At 42.8% G+C, this 14,723-nt stretch overlaps 1 protein-coding gene across 5 annotated transcripts in view; it reads left to right on the top strand.

The window, feature by feature from the left end:
• The window catches only part of ralgps2 (Ral GEF with PH domain and SH3 binding motif 2), a 515,898-nt gene that overhangs the window by 58,494 nt on the left and 442,681 nt on the right, over positions 1 to 14,723 (top strand). For all 5 annotated transcript variants that reach the window (XM_078218008.1, XM_078218006.1, XM_078218004.1 and 2 more), the window contains exon 2: positions 3,296 to 3,367. The gene's annotated coding sequence lies outside the window, so the exon portion shown is untranslated. The remainder of the gene's footprint in view (positions 1 to 3,295; positions 3,368 to 14,723) is intronic.

Here is a 14,723-nt window from a genome sequence, read left to right as displayed (position 1 = left end):
CATCCAGCTGCATGTATCTGTTAATGGTCTGACTATAGTCTATGACCATCCGGGGTTTGTTCCCACTCTTGACCACCACGACCTGCGCTCTCCAAGGACTAGCGCTAGGTTGTATGATCCCTTCCTTGAGGAGCCGTTGAACCTCAGATCGAATGAAGATCCGATCCTCAGCGCTGTAACGCCTACTCTTAGTCGCGATGGGCTTGCAGCCTGGCCCGAGATTCTGGAATAAGGAGGGTGTGGTAATCTTCAGCGTCGAGAGGCTACAGGCGGGGCCCGTTGGGCAATTTGGAGGCTGCTGTTCTCCCACTGAAAGCGGAGGGAGTGGCCCACCGTACTGTAGGGTTACACTCTTCAAGTGGACCATGAAATTTAGTCCGGGGAGTATTGGCGCGCAAAGGTGCGGTAACACCAGGAGCTTGAAGCTCTCGTAAACCGTGCCCTGCGCCGTTAGATTTACCACGCAACTCCCTAGCACGGTGACAGACCGGGACCTTGACGCCATCGAAATTGTCTGCTTGACAGGCTGGATCTGGAGGCCACACCGCTTCACGGCGTCTGGGTGAATAAAGCTCTCCGTGCTCCCGCTGTCAAACAGACAATAAATCGTGCGTTTGTTTACCTGTATGTCCATCATGGACTTGTCGAGTCTGTGAGGCTTTGCCTGGTCCAGGATGATCGACGCCACCGTTGGTTCGTGAGCGCCACTGCAGGCAGCTGAGATGGATGATGACGACCCCTGCTGGTCATTCGCGGTCGGTGCTGACCAAAATGGCTGCTCCCATAGGTCGCACGTGGGCGAAGGCGCCAAAATCAGCGACCCCTGATGGTCGCGCGTCTCTTGCGACTCCATCGTCTGGAATGGCGATGTCCTGGCCTCGCACGTGGAAGAAACCCTTGACGATGCCGACGACGAGGAAACCGGCTCCGGGGAGTCACACGCCGCACTGCTGTTCCTGGATGTAAGTTTGGATCGACATACCTTCGAATAATGCCCCTTCTTGCCGCAGGCAGAGCACAACACCGCTTTAGCGGGACATCGCTGCCGAGTGTGCTTCACTCCCCCACAGAAGTAACACCGCGGGCCACCTGGAGCTGCTGCCGTCGTCAGGCCCGAGGGTACATCGCCAGACTTTTGGAGGCCGTTTCTAGCGTATCCGCTTAGTGAGATCGAGATTACCTTGCTCCAACAGCCGAAGTCGGATATAAGACAATCCGATTCCCGCCACAAACGCATCTCGAGCGAGCTCGTTCATATTCTGGTCTGCCGACACTGCTTTGCAGTTACAGCCCCTGGCTAGCTGTAGGAGCTCGCACGCATACTGTTCCGTCGTTTCGCCGGGCTGCCGTCGTCGAGTGGCTAAGAGATATCGAGCATGCATCTCGTTTGGCGGTTTAATGTAGCGCTTCTGAAGAAGCTCGAGGGCCCCTTTGTAGTCGGTGGCCGCACGGATCGCTAAATATACAGCGTCGCTTACCCTCGCGTGGAGGACCCGGAGTCTGTTGTCGTCTGTGGTGACCGCTGCGGAGGCTTCGAGGTAATCCTGAAAACATTTCAACCAGTGGTCGAAGGTGTTAGAGGCGCCCGCCGCACGTGGGTCCAGCGTAAGGCGTTCGGGTTTAAGCATTTGCTCCATGCTCTCTGTATCGTTTTCTTGTTTTTTTTTAACGACGAGAGTTCAACTAGTAGTCAATAAAATTGATGTGCGATATAACTCATGAGGCTAGAGATGCTCGAGGAAATAAAGGCTTTTATTGACTACTACAATAGAGCTACCATATATAATACACGATCCCAGACTGAAGGGTCCCAGACAGAGCAGTGACCTTTATACCTCTCCCAGGAGGCGGAGCCCGACTGGGAAGTACCATATTAACTATATTACAGGTAGAACAGCCCAACCCTAACCCCAACAGTAACATATATACAGACTCATAGTACTGGCCAGACCCTGGCTCAGTACTACCTGGTGGGAACCAACGATGGTTCACCACACTCCCACAGTCCAAAGATGTGCGGGTTAGGTTGATTGGCCATGCTAAAATTGCCCCTTAGTGCCCTGAGATGTGTAGGTTAGAGGGAATGGCGGGTAAATGTGTAGGAATATGGGGGTAGGGCCTGGGTAGGATTGTGGTCGGTGCAGACTCGATGGGCCAGATGGCCTCTTTCTGCACTGTAGGGTTCTATGATTCTATGACATGAAGGGCCATATGGCCTCCTCCTGTGCTATAACCATTCTATGATTCATCTCATTGTATGTGGGATCTTGTTCTGAACAAAGGCCAATGTGTTTCAATACCAATAGTGCAGTGTGAATTGGTGCCGTTGAATTGGAGGTAGGGTGTTCTTACAGCAAGATTTGCAGCAAACAAAGTTTGTTCACAGAATCTTCATTTTAAAAAAAAGGTCTCCACAAACTATGACAACATAATCCGTGCATGATCAGATGACAGTAATTTCTTTGATTTCTCCATCAAAATTCAGGAAGAAATCCCAGGCCTTCAAAGCACTGGTTGATGAGAGAATTACCCAAATCATCTCCATTCTGGCCAGCCACAGTGGAGTCAATACAGCTTTCTAATGGCTGTCAATGTGTTTCAAAGTAGTGCATTGTATCTGAAATGCCTTTGAATATTTGTTTCTGAGAGACATCCAAGTTGTAAATGCAAATACTTGTTTCTTTCAAATGGGAAGGGGGGTGGGGGGGAAATCTCTATCTTGGCTTGCTTAAGTAAGCCATTTTCCATTTTCATTTGACCATAATTCAGCACCTCTAGTCTATGTTTATAACCAGTTGTTATCTAGGCTGAATTTTAACTTCAGATCATATCAAGTCTTTGCCTTCTCTGAGAGCAGGAAGAAAACTCTGCTGTGACCTTTTCTTCATAAACTCTCAAAGCCTTTCACCGGGGAAGCATTCTGTTTAGCTTTGTCTCATATACTAGCATTGTTCTGAAGATGGGTTGCCTCATACCATAGAGAATTCCATATATGTGACCACACTGATAAATTACACAATTTCACAAGTTTATGTGAGTAGAATTGTATTTTTGCGATGTATCCTATTGCTCTATGTTTCAGCAGCAACTTCACATTGAACAATCACTTTATGAAAGGCCAAGAATTTGATTCAAGTTTTTTTTCTGAATCCACCTTTGCTAAAGAACATTAAGTTGTTAAGCTAATTTCTGTTTCCTGTTCCAGCATGCTTAACTTCTCTCTCATTTTAGGTTATGTACTGTATATGTTAAAGTCCATCAACTACTTCTTAGACAATCTGTTTAATTGTTTCAGATTTTTGTGAATGCTGTTCTTCTCTTTTGGACTGATCATCTGAATAGTCCTTGATGTTGTCAGCCAATTTGTGTAAGTACCATTCTACTTATTTAATAGACAGCAAGAACCAAAATGTAACATTGTGGAACTCCACCTGTGACTTCCTTTCAGTTGTGGATTTTGGTGTATACAACGTAACTCGTCAAATCGGGTCTTAATAATGTCACCTGATTTGGCACGAATTCTATGATTATTAATCATCTTATCAAGGCTTTCATGTTGTTTAACTTTATCAAAAGCCTTCAGAAAACCCAAACTAATTATAAACACTATTTTCTTAGCCAATTAATGACTTGTCAAGATTCAAGCACATTTTTTGAATGTCATATATTGTTACAACTTCCATGTTGCTACAAAGTATGCTTAATAAAAAATGACTTTGGCTGGAAACCCACTGACTGGATTTTGAAAAGACTGTAGCCACATTGCAGTTATTTGAAAACACAGCTTCTAAGATGGCAGAAAATTTGTATTGCTGTAAAATTAATAAATTTCAAAGCCATTTAGTGGAGCTAATCTGTCTAGAAAACCTCAGCAAAGACTATTGAAGGAATGTGAGTGGGATCATCTCCTAACTGAATCACAGAATATCCCAACAACCACCTGAGTGGGGACTGCGCATGAGATGCAATCACCTCGGACAACTAAAAAAAAAATGAGTAAGAAAATGGGTGAATTTGTTTAGGACTTTCATGCACACATACTTGCAGTGGTGCCTTTAAAGACTGAACATAAACAGCAGTAAAAACTAAATCATGAATTTAGTGATTATAAATCAAAAATCAGAAGATAGAAGATTAGTCAGCAGCACTTGTTCATATAATTATTCATGCCCCTCTCACCAGCACAAAGATCATAATAGTCAACATTGTTACAATCAGGTGAGGAAAGGTTCAATGGCGCCCCTCTTTCCCAGCTCCTTCGTTGGAGTGCAAACAATTTTTTCAAAAAGGATATGCTTATATGCTGTGACTGCAAGGGACACAACCACAAACAGGACAGGCACACACAGACATATAGACATGCACACAGACACATTAATAAATCCCAGAATGGGAGAATAGTTTAAGTGATACATTAAAATAAAAAAAAATAAAGTGACAGGTTCTCATTTGTTGCTGACTTTAGTGGATCCAGGCTGGACTCAGCGGTCCTGCTGGTTTCTACATTGAGCCGGTTTAAAGATGTAGGTGGACAACTTATTTGTTCCTCTGGAGACAGCTGCTTGTTGGAGTTCTTTTTAAAATCTCTGTCTGTGGCACATGGATAGCCAAACAGCAGAAGAGCAGAGATAGACAGAACAAAGGTCCACACAGAGTTGTGCCACCACAGGATCTTTTCTGCTTCTGTCTCTGGTATGGAGAAAATGTTTCTTAAGCACAAAATTAGCTGGCTTGCCACACGATCCTCTTTCTCCAACAGGCCAGTGACCCACAAAAGGCCATGGCTGAAGTACTCCAGCTGGAGAATTTTGACTTGATCAGATTTTGATTGAGATGCATTCCTTTCTCAGCCAGAGTTCTGAGGGGACATGAATAATTATATGAACAGGTGCTGCTGACTAATCTTCCATCTTCTGATTTTTGATTTATAATCACTAAATTCATGATTTAGTTTTTACTGTTGCTTATGTTCAGTCTTTAAAGCACCGCTGCAAGTATGTGTGCATGAAAGTCCTAAACAAATTCATCCATTTTCTTACTCATGTTTTCTTGAAGATCTCAACGTATATGCCATCTTGACAAGGTGACCTACAATGGTTTAACTACTGGATTAATTTACTCATGTCTGCATGTTTTAAAAAATGTTTTTATTGAGGGTTTTACATTTTACCACAAGGCACAACTCATGCCCAAAATCTAATCCAGTACGAGTGATCATTATTCCACATACATACAGAATAAATCAGCAAATACTCATACACATGTTTCAGATTATCAATTGTTGTAGTTGGTGTCTCCTTTCGTATGGATAATGAAAGGATATCAGAAAGAGTGAGGAGTCTCAGGATAATAAGATTAAAACCATGAGCACTTGGTACCTTGGTGCATGCCCTCCTCCACAAGATGACAAAGCTACACAATATATGGGATCCCTTGTGGGGTAAAATACAACCAGTCGGGACCAAACTCAGCATCCCAAGACCTTCAAACAGTGAAAGGATACCCCAAATTTAAAACTTTAAATTTTAAACAAATAGGGGACTATCAGGATACTGCCATTGGTATAAGCCGTGGCATGGCAGTGTTCACCCTTATATACAGGAGCCAGTAAGCCAAGGATTCTTACGCCATGCCAAGACATGCAACACAACAGACCTCATTCCTCTCCAACCATATCAGAGATAGCGTTCAGGCCTCCATATCACCAGAAAACTTAAACCATTTTTAAGGAAATGGAAACCCAACTGACAAGGAGAAGAAAAATCAAGTCAGTCATCAGTGGGAAATTTTGGGGAAAGATACAATTCTCCTCCTCTTGACAAAATGCGGGAAACCCTCTCTGGAGTTAAATATAACAAATCAGAGCCTATATCAGCACCTCACCCACCCAGATAAAGAGGAATACCAGGATTACGCCAGAAGTAGTCTAGCAGCATACTCTTTCACAAAAAAGATCCAGGAACAGAACAGCATAACCTCAAAAGAAACAGGATACTGCCCCACAGTGGAGCCCATGCCTCAAGAAGGAAGACAGTCTGGAAGTCCCTATATAAGTATTGCATTCAATTCTGGTCGCCACATTAAAAGAAGGATGTAGAGGCTTTGGAGAGGGTGCAGAAGAGGTTTATCAGGGTTTTGTCTGGATTAGAAGGTATAAGCTATAAGCAGAGGCTGGACAAAATAAGGGTTATTTTCTCTGGAGTGGCAGAGGCTGAGGGGAGACATGATAGAAATCTACAAAATTATGAAAGGCATAGATACGGTTGACAGTCAGAATCTTTTTCCCTGAGTTGAAATGTTTAATACTAGGGAGTATGCACTTAGGGTAAGAGAAGGAAGATTCAAAGGAGATGTGAGGGGCAAGATTTTTACACAGAGAGTGGTAGGTGCTTGGAGTGCGCTGCCAGGGGTGGTGGTGTAGGCAGATACGATAGGGGCTTTTAAGGAGCTTTTAGATAAGCACATGAATATGCAAGGAATAGAGGAATATGGGCCAAGGGCAGGCAGAAGGGATTAGTTTAATTTGGTTTCATGTTCGGCACAACATTGTGGGCCGAAGGGCCTGTTTTTGGGCTGTACTGTTGTATGCTCTATAAGACCACTTGGAGGAGGGTGGCCTACTGCTCCATCTACCTTAATCTCCAATTGAAGAAAGACTCTTAACAATGCTGAACCAAAGCACTTAGAGTCGCACTCCGGCCCCACAGCCAACAGATACTACCTCCCAGGGGAACCAAGTCTCGAAGGAGAGGAGTCTAGAAGCCCCCAAAAGGGGAAATCTTGGTGGAGTGCGACCTACTCCCCCGTCCAACATACCCTCCACCTGACCTGGGTAAATATGGTCATCACTGCCGTAATGTACTCAATCGAGTTAAACTATGATCCATGACACATTAGAATAAGGGTCGACAGCCAAGGATACTCACATTACTCTTATATATTGAACAAAGCAAATTACCCCTATCTCTGGACACTCTACAGTTGCCACTTAGGCCCTACCATGAATGAGATTCCAACCATTCTCCCTCATAAAAAAAGCCTTAACATTAGGATGATATGCCCACTGTACAAGCCATGAGCCATGTAATCACTGTCACGACCTACACAGACCAGTAAATGTAGAAGCCCAACCCAAGAAAGACCAGATATCCAAGAATTAGACAATCACGCCTAGGCATGCACCAGTACATATTTCCCCCTATTCCAACAGTACCAGAGTTGTCTACGACAGAAAAAGAAAGAACCCAGTCTTTTCCAAGATACATGATGTGTCTGTAGCTTCGTAGGAGAAAAGCGAAGATTCCTTAATCCCAAAATAACAAAAGTACAAAAGAAAAATGTGACACCAGTAGTTCTAATGAGGGTTTTCCTCACCCGCAATGAGGACTTATAAGGTCATTACCAACCACCTCCATACCAAACCATCTACCTGCCACCCTGATCTGGCACAACTCATTGATAAATTAGGTGAAGGGTATCAAAAAATATATTTCTTCAATGTAAATGCAAGGATTACAGCATACAAAAAAACAGGTAAATACTGCTCAACCCTCATTTCATACAACCAACTCAGCATGCCTCCCAATAGAAAGAGAGAGACCTACAAGCAATTCCCAAACAAGTATTGTAAACTCTGAGATCTAAGAATCAGAATTTGATACAGGGCCAGAAGCAGAGTGGGCAGACCCCTTACCCACCCTGCTCCCCCGCTATCACACATTAAAACCAAAATTGAATGCAAATGGTGATGCATGTTAAACCAAGGCCTCTCTCTCGTTCCACTGAAGAGAAAAAATGGACAATCCTGATTTTCGTGGGATGGCAGGCGATAAAAATCTCTATGCTCATAGATCATATACCCATGTCAGGTTAAAAGATAACATCAAGAATATAATTGCAAAGAAACGAAGTTCAGGATAATTGGTGAACTGCAGGATAATATAACCATCCACTGAGCTTGAAAAGGCCAAAGCCATGACAGGCTCATCGAGCAACATACAGGATCCATCCAGTGTTTCACCAAAACCTTTGCAACTGTGCCATGTCTTTGTCCCGAAGCCCCGGTAAAGCAAAATCTAGGACTGGCAGTTGGTAAAAACCCGTTGTGTCCAGCCACTTCCAACCCTTCTCGATGGACTACACAACATAGTGGTTGGTGTCTCCGAACGACCCCAGCCTTGAAGACTGGATACAACGTGCTCCATTGAGGTCGAAACGCCCAGCCTTCAAATTGAGGTTGTGAAAGCATGACAACCAGTTCTGATTCGGCTGGGAATTCATCCTCAGTTTCCTTTAGGAGACCGGGCACACGGATATGCTTTCTCCAGCCCCATCTCCCTGAATCAACCAGGATGTTCGATATGCCATGCAGTATTCCCCCTTGAGGAAACTGCCGCCTTGACTGACAGGATTCTCTTTTCTGCTTCATCTATTCTCTTTAGGATATCTTGCTGTTCATCAATATAGGCACCAATGGGGAGCTGAGATCATTGTCCACAGCTTCACTCACAATGGCAGCCATCATCTCGATACCTATGGCATTGCCAAGCGTAGACCCACTCACCAGCGAAACTGTCACTGCGAACTGGTCTTTCCCAAGATACATGATGTGTATCTGGCTGTCTCTGAGTACCTCAATCAAATAAGGATTTTTTTGACTTAACTCAGCTCCCAGTCACCAAATTTTAGCCAGGATCTTCCAGGAACATTGTGCAGATTATAGGCTCAAATAATTATGGGTTGTGCAGAAGCATAAAGGCCAAGTAGAGCCAGTGCTCGCCAAAACATAGTTGCTCCCGCACTTACCTCGTGTGTCCCCAAATGTTATTGACATTAATTAAAATGACTGAATCTGGAAAATGCTTTGTCACGTAAACGTACCTGTACCATTTCCTGATATTTCTTTTGACATGATGTAACTCAGCATTAGTTAAACCGTTTCAGCTCGATGTTAGTACCATTTACGTTTCAGCTCGATGTTAGTACCAATGTGAAGTCATTGATCTCATGTTAACTTCACCGAAGATGCCTGGCCTGCTGAGTATATCCAGCAGTTTTTGTTTTTATTTCAAAGTTCCAGAACCTGTAGTTTTTTGCTTTTTTAACTAATTTTGAATCTTCTATTTGTTACTTGCATTTGAACTCTCTTGTTTCAAATATTGAAATTCTAGCATCTGACTTTTCACAATCTTTTCATGTATCCTCAACTGACCTCATTTTGAGTTCAGATTCTCACTATTGTTTATTGTATTTTTTTTTTAATCTGCTTCGCCACCTTAATCATTTTTGTCTTGCATGTTTCTCTCATTTATACTTTCATTCATATTACCTAAAATGATCTTGAAAACGTACTGTTACATTTTCTGGTTTGATTTTCAACTTGATTCTGCTGGGAGCTTTTGTCTGAGCTTTACAAATGGACACATTTGTTATTTTTGGCTGTGCCTGAATCACAGTATCAAATTGAATTACCACTAGAACTCTGGTGTCTGCCTCACCCAGAACATAAAAAGTCATGGATGAGGTAAAAATACATGATTCAACAAATTCATTTGATTAGCGTTGCAACTTGCATTGATCTCATGTTTCTGCAGTTTGACTTTGAACTGACAAAGTAGTACCAACAACATTGATCTATTATAGGTTTTAATTGCCAAATCAATTTCCTGAATAATATGTGAACACCAAATAATCTACTTGTATTAGATTTGGTGAGTAGGGTGTTTCCTTGAAAAATATTTACAACACTGTTTGCATTTGTAGATGGCACTCTGATTAAAAAATTTCACTACACATGTAATTGTGCTTCCCTGTTATTGCATGTGAAACGCACACAATAGCAATTATTTTGTATTTTATAGTGAGAGCAACACTGTCTCTACAGGCTGGAACTGTTCATCCCAAGTCCCTATGTCACTCCAAAACTGGTACAACTCTCCACTCAGACCTGTATCAATCCTGAACTAATCCAGCTACCCACTTTCTGTCCATAGCCCTGAGCCATTCCAAAACTAGTCCCTCACTTGTCCCCTCTGTCCAGTTTAACATGGGGAAAATTGTCTTCCATGATCAAGTTAAAATTTCTTGCTGCAACTTTTATCTGTCTGGAGTGTTGTCAACAACAATATTGAAATTATTTATAAGGTTGTGGTAATTTAATGATATAGAGGATTTTCTCATAAATTTGAAATCTGATGATGATAGAAAAGATGAAATTAAAAAATGATAGTAATACTGTGCAACAGGTGGCACTAGCTGTTCAGAGAATCCCTACAGTGCAGGAGGAGACCATTTGGCCCATTGAGTCTGCACTGACTCTCCGACAGAGCATCTTACCCAGGCCCTATCCCCATAACCCCACATATTTACCCTGCTAATCCCCCTAACCTACACATCTTGGGACACTAAGCAGCAATTTAGCATGGCCAGTCCTCCTAACCTGCACATCTTTGGTCTGTGGGAGGAAACTGGAGCACCCAGAGGGAACCCATGCAGACATGGAAGAACTTGCAATCTCCACACAGACACCCAAGGCCGGAATGGAATCCAAGTCACCTGGTGCTGAGAGGCAGCACTGCTAACCACTGTGCCACTATGCTGCTCCTAAATAGTTCTGTAATAACTTAGGAAGCCGACTATAAAGGAACGATATTTTATTCTTAAATCAAAAGTTAAACCACAACCCCATGGTGTGCATACATGAGTCCCGGCTGGGAGGATAGATTTCTAGACCCACGCAGGGGTCTGCCTCATCAAGGGCTCGGGTGACGAGTTCCACCTGGGTAGGCAATCGCCCATTACCACGGGAACTCATATTCCGCAGGGAGATCAGTTAAAGATTCTCCACGCAAGTCCCGAGGGTTATCACAAGTTCATCATCCCCAAACCCGAATCATTCACTGCCCCATCCCACACAGACATTGGGTGAATGTGCAAACTCCACACAGTCACCTAAGGTGGGAATTGAACCCAGGTCCCTGATGCTGTGAGGCAGCAGTGCTAACTATTGTGCCACTGTGCTGCCCTGTCTATTGCATGAATGAGTAATATAGCATATGAATTTCAGTTTCCAGTGTGATGCCAGGTATTGTGCACAATTCTGGTCGCCACACTACTGGAGGGATGTTAATGTATTGCAAAGGGTGCAGAAGAGATTTACCAGGATGGTGCCTGATTTAGAGGATACGGACTATTAAGAAAGCTTGAACAAACTTGGATTGTTTTCATTGGAGTGTCAGAGGATGAGGGGGAAACCTGATAGAGGTTGACAAGATTATGACAGGCTTGGAAAGAGTGGACAGTGAGAGTCTTTTTCCCAGGGTCGAAGGGTCAATTACTCGGGGGCATAGGTTGAGAGTGAGAGGGGGAAAGTTTAAAAGAAATGTAAGGGGCAAGTTTTCACACATAGGGTGGTAAATGCCTGGAATGCCCAACCACAGGAGATGGGGGAAGCAGATTCTATAACATTCAAGAGCCATCTGGATAGATACATGAATAGGCAGGGAATAGAGGGATGTGGACCACGTAGAGGCAAGAAAATATTAGATTAGAGAGACATTTGTGTCGACACAGACTTGGTGGGCCGAAGAGCCTGTTCCTGTGCTGTGCTGTTCTTTGTAATCTAATCTTTGCATGCAGACCATATGTCTCGATGACTGGCAGATGATATAAAACAGTATGTCCCTTCAGCTCTTTACAACAGGCAAAGTTCTAACTTGGTCCAACCAGCTTGTGCTTGCAAAATTCAAAACATAGTGTCCAACATTAGATGTGATCCCATGATTGGATGATACCTGCTAAGCAATCCTGATTGTTCCAAGAATTACAGTGAAAACCAATTTAAGATTGTCAGTTGGATTCGCAGAGTGGCTCACTTATGCATGCTGGAAGCCACATATGTTCACACACATTGCTCTGTCTTTTGTAAACAGAAGGAACACGTCCACACATTTTCACAAAACAAAAACTTGGGGAACAGTCATTCCCTGATTCATTCCCCAGAGAAACATCTTAACAAATCAGAGTCGACCTGCCTGATTTGAATTTGAACAAAGCCGGACAGTTTACTGTTCCACACTACACTCTCCAAGGCAATGCCACCACCAATCAGAGTCCACTTGCCAACCAATCAGTACTCTCTTCTCATGAGGTTGGAATTGTTGGTTTACCCTGCGTAGCTATTCTGATTAAGTGCAAGACAAAAAGCTTTGGTAGCATGTCTCTTGTTTTTCAGCAATATTAAAGTTCTGTATGACTAACAGAATCTTCAATGTTTCAAAAACATCACCTCTCATTCTTCTAAACTCCAATGAGTATAGGTCCAACCTGCTCAACTTTCTTCATTAGGCTGATCCCTGGGGATGACGGGTTTATTTAATGAACCTTCTCTGAAGTGCTTCCAGTTCAAGTATGCCCCTCCTCAAGTAAGGTGACCAAGATTGTCCACAGCACACTCGGTGAGGTCTCACCAAAGCTCTTTACAGTTGTGACAAGACTTCTGGAATTTTATACTCCACCCGTTCTTGCAATAAAGGTGTACTCTATGTAGTAACCAAGCTACAAACGTTACTTGAAGTGTATTGTGACTTTTCAACCAGGATGTTGATGGTTTTAAACATGGCATCAAAATCAAATTGACATGTTTGTGGTGATGATGCTTCTTGATGTTTAAAGGTAATGTTCAACTGAAAATGTTCAGATCTAAAATTTTTTAAATCCACGTGGATTTCATTTACACTGTTGATATTTTTTCATTTTTGTTGCTGATTCCCATTATTTAAAAATAAATGGCTATTTGAAGCTGGCTATTTGAAGCTTTCACTACAGATGCTGTATTTTTCCCATTCCAGCAGAAGTTTTAAAGCAAGGAAAATTTAAACTGAAGGTTGCCATTTGTTTAAATCAACTTGACTCTTAGTTAATTTTTGTTGACCCACAATGTGTTCTATATCTTAATTCCTTAAAATTGTGACTATGATTTGCTGCTTATGGTACTTTTTGGAATTGTGGAATGAGCAATAGATTCCGATAGTTTAAATGAAATGCATGATGAGCTCTGGGATTCAAGGGATAAAAAACTAGTGAAACGAAACCCAAGTGGGAATTCCAGAGGCACCCCAGTTTGAAGACCAGTTCATATGATCTGGTGCCGTGGAGAAAGAAACACAAACAGAAGCCTGATGAAATAAAGTGCTGGATTTTATGATATGCATCATCCTTGCCTCCCCACCCCACAAAAAAGCCAGCTGCTCTGCATACCAATACCATTCAACTGACAGAGTTTAACCAAGAATTGGATGAAACGTCAAATTCCTAGGCTAGATAGAATCAGTGATCACAACTTTATGATTCAAGGATAAAAGAGATGAGCAGCTTGTCTATCACTGAGAAAATATTCTCACTACGCAAAAGCTACTGAAGTTAAAGTTTATTTATTAGTCACAAATAGGCTTATATTAACACTGTAATGAAGTTACTGTGAAAATCCCCTAATCGCCACAAACTGGCGCCTGTTTGGGTACACTGAAGGAGAATTTAGCATGGCCAATTCACCTAACCAGCATGTCTTTCAGAATGTGAGGAAACCAGAGCACCCAGAGGAAACCCACGCAGACATGGGGAGAACGTGCAGACTCCGCACAGACAGTGACCCAGGCCGGGAATCAAACCAGGTTCCCTGGCGCTATGAAGCAGCAGTGCTAGCCGCTGTGCTACCATGCCACCCGGCACCGTGCCGCATTGTGTTCTTAGGCTATTGGTGGTTAAACTTTATCAGTTGAATGGTATACATTGGTATGCAGGGTGGCTGGCTTTTTTATGGGGGGGGGGGCTGGCTTTTTTATGGTGGGGGGGGGGGGGGGAGACAGAGAGAAGGACGATCCACATTGTAAAATCCAGAACTTTATTTTGTCAGGCTGCTGTTTGCATTTCTTTCTCCATGGCAACCAGATCATATGAACTGGTCTTCAAATTGGGGTCCCTCTGGAATTCCCACTTTTGCCTCAAGTGAAAGGCGACATTTTAAAATGTAACCATCTTGTAAAGTCCAAGTTTATATAACAATTTGTGAAAACCTGCCAGAATATATTTATACCTCTGAAGCAAAGAAAGAAAGACTTGCATCCATACAGCTTTGTTTAAGACCTGAGGAAACCTCTGTTCTCTTTACAGCCAACTGAATACTCTTTGAAGTGCTGTCATTGTTGTACTGCACATTCATACCGTTTTCACACCTCAATTTTGTGTCTTCCCAGTTCCTAAACTGCACAGCGGCAACATATCATCAATGTTTCTTTGTTGCTTCTTAAATTACCTTAAGATTCTCTCTTCAACTATAATTATCAGTATAATAATTCCAGGAGCCAGCTGTAAAGGAACCGTGCTTAATGCACAAGGTAAAGTAAAGCAAAACCACAAGCCTGTGATGAACATAAATATGTCCCAACTGGGACAGTACAATAACTGAACCACTCGGGGGCCTGCTTTATAAAGGGCTGGGTGTACGAGCTGCACCTGGTAAGGTAATTACCAATCACCAGGGAGTTTGTATTTTACGAGTTCTACAGGGAGGTCAATCAGTGATTTCCCCATGCAAGTCCTGGGGGTTATCACAATCAGGTAAAATCAAAATGTTTTGCAAATTGTGATCAGAATTTGTCTTTAAAATGGGCTCTAAATTATGCCTCTTTGGCTTGCCGTTTACTTTCTTCCCTCTCTAAATTTAA

The sequence above is a fragment of the Mustelus asterias genome, chromosome 8 (genome assembly GCF_964213995.1).
Source record: "Mustelus asterias chromosome 8, sMusAst1.hap1.1, whole genome shotgun sequence".
NCBI lineage: Eukaryota > Metazoa > Chordata > Chondrichthyes > Carcharhiniformes > Triakidae > Mustelus > Mustelus asterias.
This window is presented reverse-complemented; position numbering and strand designations above follow the sequence as displayed.